Consider the following 6,000-nt stretch of genomic DNA (forward strand, 5'->3'; position numbering starts at 1 on the left):
TGACAAAATAGACAATGGCCTATATCCATCACTGCAGTGTCATGCAGGACAAGTCCAATGTCCCAAAAACACCCCCATATTACACCTATTCTTCCCTTTCCCATCCCTCAGAACCTCTGGTGGCCATTGCCTTTATATCAATGATAAGAGTTCTTCCATTGCTAGAATAAGTCCACAGTAGAATAATAATGTCTGCTTTAGTCCATTGTTCATTCTCCAGTCTCAAGAATTTGGGAATGGTGATGCCCACTCTGATTCTAATTGAGAGGGATCTTAGATACCATGGGGCAGATGAATGGAACTATTTTGCTTGCAGTTGCACACACTCTCTGTTCCTAGGGATGGGCATTGTCCTTCATCATCTCCCTGTTAGTAGTCCTGGATGAGTTCAATAAACTAGAGAGTAGGTGTTGCAAACCTGCTGAAATTCAGGGCTCAGCTGGCACATGGATGGATCAAAAGTTTAAGTCTCTGGGACATATATTTATCAAATATAGTGCTAACTGTAGGTTCAAGGAAAAAAGGCATAAGAGCCAGGTGAAGAAAACCTATAAATGAGTCTGTCTCTGTTACACTGGGGAGCATAAATTCCAAAGCAAAGCCCACTGACAGGGTGCCAAAATTCCTGAGCTCTCTGTCCTGCGTATAGCTTCTGGATGTCCCTAGAACCCTCAGGAGGCCTGCAATTTGAGGCATTGTTTGCTATGACAGTCAATGAGATCCCGCTGAGATGTGCATAAGTGTAACCTTCGAAATAACCTCCTGACTCACTTTGAAGTCTTGTAGCAATAAAAACTCATTTGTATTTATCATTTTCCCCTTTTGGTCAAAGTCTTTTTCCAGCATTGCTAGTTGGCAGTTGGTAATAATCCCTTGGTGCCAGGGAGGCTCATTCCTGGGAGTCATGTCCCATTCCAGGGGGAAAGTGGTGCATTTATATGCTGAGTTTGGCTTAGAGAGAGGCCACATTTGAGCAACTAGGAGGCTTTGAAGAGGTAACTCTTAGGCAGCATATAATACTAGGCTAAGTTTCAATTTCACAAGAAAAGGTACATAAGTATGATTATCAATTTCAAGGGCATTCCTTGCAAGTTTTTAATAAAATCTCCAGCCACACATCTACTCCCAAAATATCTAGACTTCAATTAATGCTATCTCTTACATAAGTTTTATTCTTATTTCTATGCCTATATGTGGCTGTCATGGAAAACTATAATGCAATCCAATGTCTTTATTTTATATAAATAGTTGGTATACCTTGATTGGGGTAAAAGTAACAGAACTTTGCCTGGATTTTCTTTATTTACCCTTGATTGTACAATAAATGATTAAAACAACTACTTTCTTATTAAACAATATGAGTCTAGATTCTTTGAAAAACTTAGTCAAATAAGAAAAGTATGAATTTTTAGGTTATGATTGTCCTGTTTTCTACTGCATCCTGCTTTTATTCCCTTATTCATTTCCTATGTCCAAACTAAGCCAATATTTTCCAGAATTTGCTGTCTTCTGTAGTACCCCTTTGTTAAATGCATTAATTTTCATCACCCTTATGTTCCTCACTATCTGGACTTTCATTATCTGAACATCATCATCCAAATTTAGGAATCATATAGATTTTGGTAAGTGTTCTTGTGATAGAGCCGGTATTCCTCACTAAGCTCTTGCTACTCATTATCTGAAACTCAGAAATTAATTATAAATTTAATGTGATTGTCTTACTATCTTAAATTGCTATTCAAACCCTTGTAGAAACCAAATAGATATGGCTACTAAAAAAAACAAATATTTTAAAGAAGTATCAGGTTCAGCTTGCATCTAACTCCACAATTTGCTATTTAAGAGCAAATATCACTTTATTAATGATGTTTATGTGCTAAATAGTATGATTTTGAAACCTGGAGATCATGAGACTTTTGTTTTTGTATCCTGGAATAAAACATAATTGTGTTTCCTACTCTTCCTCTAAAAGTATATTCACTTTCTTGGTTTCAGTCCTTACACAAAAATTGATGAATTCCCAAATCAGTGGTGATATTCAAAATGCTGTAATAACTGGTTTGTCAAAACACCAGCCATGAAAAAAAAATTGTTTATAGTATTATTAAACCCATCCTAAACTTGAGCTTAGATGTGGATATCTAACTGCTATGGAAGAATCTAATTGTATATTCCACAAGCACATCAAAATCAAAATATTTTAGATATATCACATTTCTTACTCCCCCAAACGTCCTTTGAGCCTTAGTTAATGGCACCATCATCAGTTCCCTAAATTAAAACAGAAATCTGAGAATCATCTTGAATTTCCCCATCTTCTGTCCCTATATTAGGTCAGGTGCATCAGGAAAATAGAGACCATTCTAAGTAATTAAAACAGAGGAATTTCAATGCAGAAAATTATTAGAGAGTGGTGGAACTGCTGAGAAGGTGAAGAGAAGAGAGTGAAGCAATTCAGAGATTAGAACCTGGCAAAGAAAGAAGATACTGCCAACACTAGACTGGAGAGCAAAGGAGGAAGTGATATTGTTATTAGACTTGAGGGCCTAGAGAAACCCATGGTCACCTTGTCTAGGGGGAGATGAACCATGGATAACATACAGCCACTGATAGAGTCACTTTCTAAAACAAAGAAAAGGGGAGCTAAATATTTTGGCTTCATTCTTTCTCCAGTGCATCCCACTGGCCAAACCTAGTTAACAGTGGAGCTGAGGTAACATATTCCACAGAGCCTGGGCTCCCATGATACAGAGCTGCAGTTCAAGGACTGGCTTATCCTTCAACTAATTGGTTCCCAAGTTCCATCAGATTTAATTTGAATATTCATGCAATTCATTCCCACCTCTGCATTAGTGCATCTGATAATTCAGTTTGGTCTTTTGTAATAGTATACTAATTGACTTATCTGCATCCAACTACATTTTCTCTCATCCATACTCCAGTCTTCTGCCCTTCTATAAGAACAATCTTTTCTAAAATTAAAATTTGTCACTGTCCTAATTAAAGTAATTCACTAATTAGTTGTATATGTTTATATTAAAAGGAGATAACGCTTATTCTTTTAATGTAAACTTTTAAAGATCTTATATGTATGGCTCATTCATCCTTGCTTTTCTTCATTTACAGTGCTTCCAACACTGTGATTACAGCAGGAGCATATGCTAAGAGCTATTGAACAAAAACCAAAACTCAATATATATGATAGTTAACTCCCTAAGATCCTTAGTACTGCATGATTTCCCCTATTTTGTCATTTTGAAATTGTTAAAACAGAGGAAATACCTGTCAAAGCAAGTATGCGTTGCATCAATTAAGATATAACTAATAATCTCCCATTCAGAGCAATACTTACACATATGTTAAAGCAACCTTTTATAGATCAGTACCCCCAACAGAGGAAGATTTTCATGAACATTTTTTTTATACAAATAAATTTAGCTTTTATTCTAACAGCACTTGATTAGACACTAAATCATGGTGCATGACTATAAATGTACAGTTTGGTTTTTCCACTTAAGACAATAAGAAAAAGAAATTTGATGAGAAGTTAAGTTACTTAAGTCCTATGGGAGGTCATATTTTAAATGCAAAAGAATTGCTTTACCCTAAATATGTACATGATTTGCTCACTTTTATTCTCTTAAAAAAAAATAAAGAAAGAGTAATGTACCAAAATGTAGAAGGAAAGAGTGATTGTGAGAACTCTGCAATTGTTAGCTTTTTCAGAGCTAGGGTTGTATTTTTAAATCAGTTTAACTCCACACCTAACGACATGCTATAGATAGAGCATCCATCTACCATATGGAGGGTCCAGGGTTCGATCCCCAGGGCCTCCTGACCCATGTAGTAAGCTGGCCCATGCACAGTGCTGCCACTCACAAAAAGCGCCGTGCCACGTAGGGGTGCCCCACACGCAAGGTGTGTGCCCTGCGTGCAAGGTGTGTGCCCTGCAAGGAGAGCCACCTCAAGTGAAAAAAGCGCAGCCCACCCAGGAGTGACACCCCACACAAGGAGAGCTGACTCAGCAAGATGAAGCAACAAAAAAGAGACATAGTTTCCCAGTGCAACCAGATAATGCAAGCAGATGCAGAAGAAAACACAGTGAATGGACACAAAGAGCAGACAATGGGGGGAAGGGGAGAGAAATAAATAAAATACATCTTTAAAAGAAAAAAAAAAAGACCAATAGGATGAAAAGAGACAATGGGGCCCCATTTATTAAAAAAAAATAAAAATAAAAGCTGAATGGTTCCTCTTGTTGAGGAAATATCTGTTTACAAGTGCCAGAAATACTAACTGTTTTATACCTGCATTGACAGACTTCCTTTTGCCTAGAAGGGAAATAAAAATGAACCAAATGATATTTCCATAAAATGTTAAGAAAGTTGTTGAAAAAGGCCATGGCTCAGTTCTTAGGTGTGTATACTGTCCAACATCCTAGGGATTTTAATATAAAAAGCAAAATATGTTTTTCCAATTGCTGTCTACTTCAAGGAATTACTATTCCCTTTCCTCACAGTTAAAATCAATGTTAATGAAATTGTTATTTGAGAAAAAAATATTGCCCAGTAAAAATGAATATAGTTGGCTAAACAACTCATAGTGTGATATGTAATGCAACAGAGACCCTTGTAAATTGTCATATGTCTATAAAATGTCAAAAGTGGTAAAACAATTTTAAGTAATTCACTAGATGCCATGGTCAATATGGTTAATTGGCACTCAACATTTATCACCTAGTTCATCATGTGCAACTTTTTGTATTGTAGAGGCTAGAGACCTAGAAACTACATTTTTCAGAGTTTATTACCATCAGAATTTGGAAGAAAGTAAATTAATTTGTAAGATAGATGCTTTTATGCAAGATTTGGAAAGTGAAAGTGATTATATTCAATAAAGCTATAAAAAAGAACTAGAAATTTTTAAATTCTGCTTTAAAAATTACATGGTCTTGTGTAAGAAAAGGGATTGTAGTAATTTATCCTTAGAAAGACTCCAAGAATTAGATACTTTATAAAGTACAAGCACCATTTCAATATCTTATCACATTCACACAGATACCTGAAATTTTCTGCCCCAAAATCCTAGCATGATACATTTACCCTGCTATTTGTCCTGCTAAGAATAAACTTTTATAACCAGGAAAATTATTCTAACTCAAAAGGAATCAGGGTCATGTCATAGCAGGATTTACAATACGAATGTACTTTCTAGAGTCATCTAGTCTTTGGATGATTCTAAAATCTTAACTACCTCTTTCACAAAAACCCCCAGCCATGAACTGTAATCTCTTTTCTACCCTTTTCTTATGTCCACCAATTTTGCAATGACAAAACTCAATCCTAGAGTTTCCTTGCATACGTTAAGTCCAACCCATACCTGACTTCATCGTCTCTTTATTTGTTAGCTATTAGAGGAATAAATGTATTTCAATGATAAGTTCCAAGGGCCACTTTATTTTTTTAACCTTTTTTTTCATTTTCACATTTTTATTTTATCTTTTTTTAATGATACATGGATCACACAAAATGTTACATTAAAAAATATAAAATGTCCCCATATACCCCAATCCCTACATCCCCCACTCCTCCCACATCGACAACTTCTTTCATTAGTGTGGTTAATTCTTTGCATTTGATGAGTACATATTGGAGCATTGCTACACAGCATAGATTATAGTTTATGTTGTAGTTTAAACTACTCTCCCAGTCCATTCAGTGAGCTATGGCAGGCTATATAATGTCCTGCATCTGTCCCTGCAATATCATTAAGGACCACTCCAAGTCCCGAAAATGTCCCAATATCACTCCTCTTTTTCCTTCTCCTTGCCTTCAGCAACTCCCATGGCCACTGTCTCCACATCAATGACATAATTTCTTGCATTGCTACAGTTGCAATATTTCTATAGTAGAATATCAGTAAGTCCACTCTAATCCATATTTTATTCCTCCATCCTGAAGACCTTGGGATGGTGATGTCCACTCTACCTCTAAATCGAGA

Source organism: Dasypus novemcinctus, chromosome 10 (assembly GCF_030445035.2).
Source record: "Dasypus novemcinctus isolate mDasNov1 chromosome 10, mDasNov1.1.hap2, whole genome shotgun sequence".
NCBI lineage: Eukaryota > Metazoa > Chordata > Mammalia > Cingulata > Dasypodidae > Dasypus > Dasypus novemcinctus.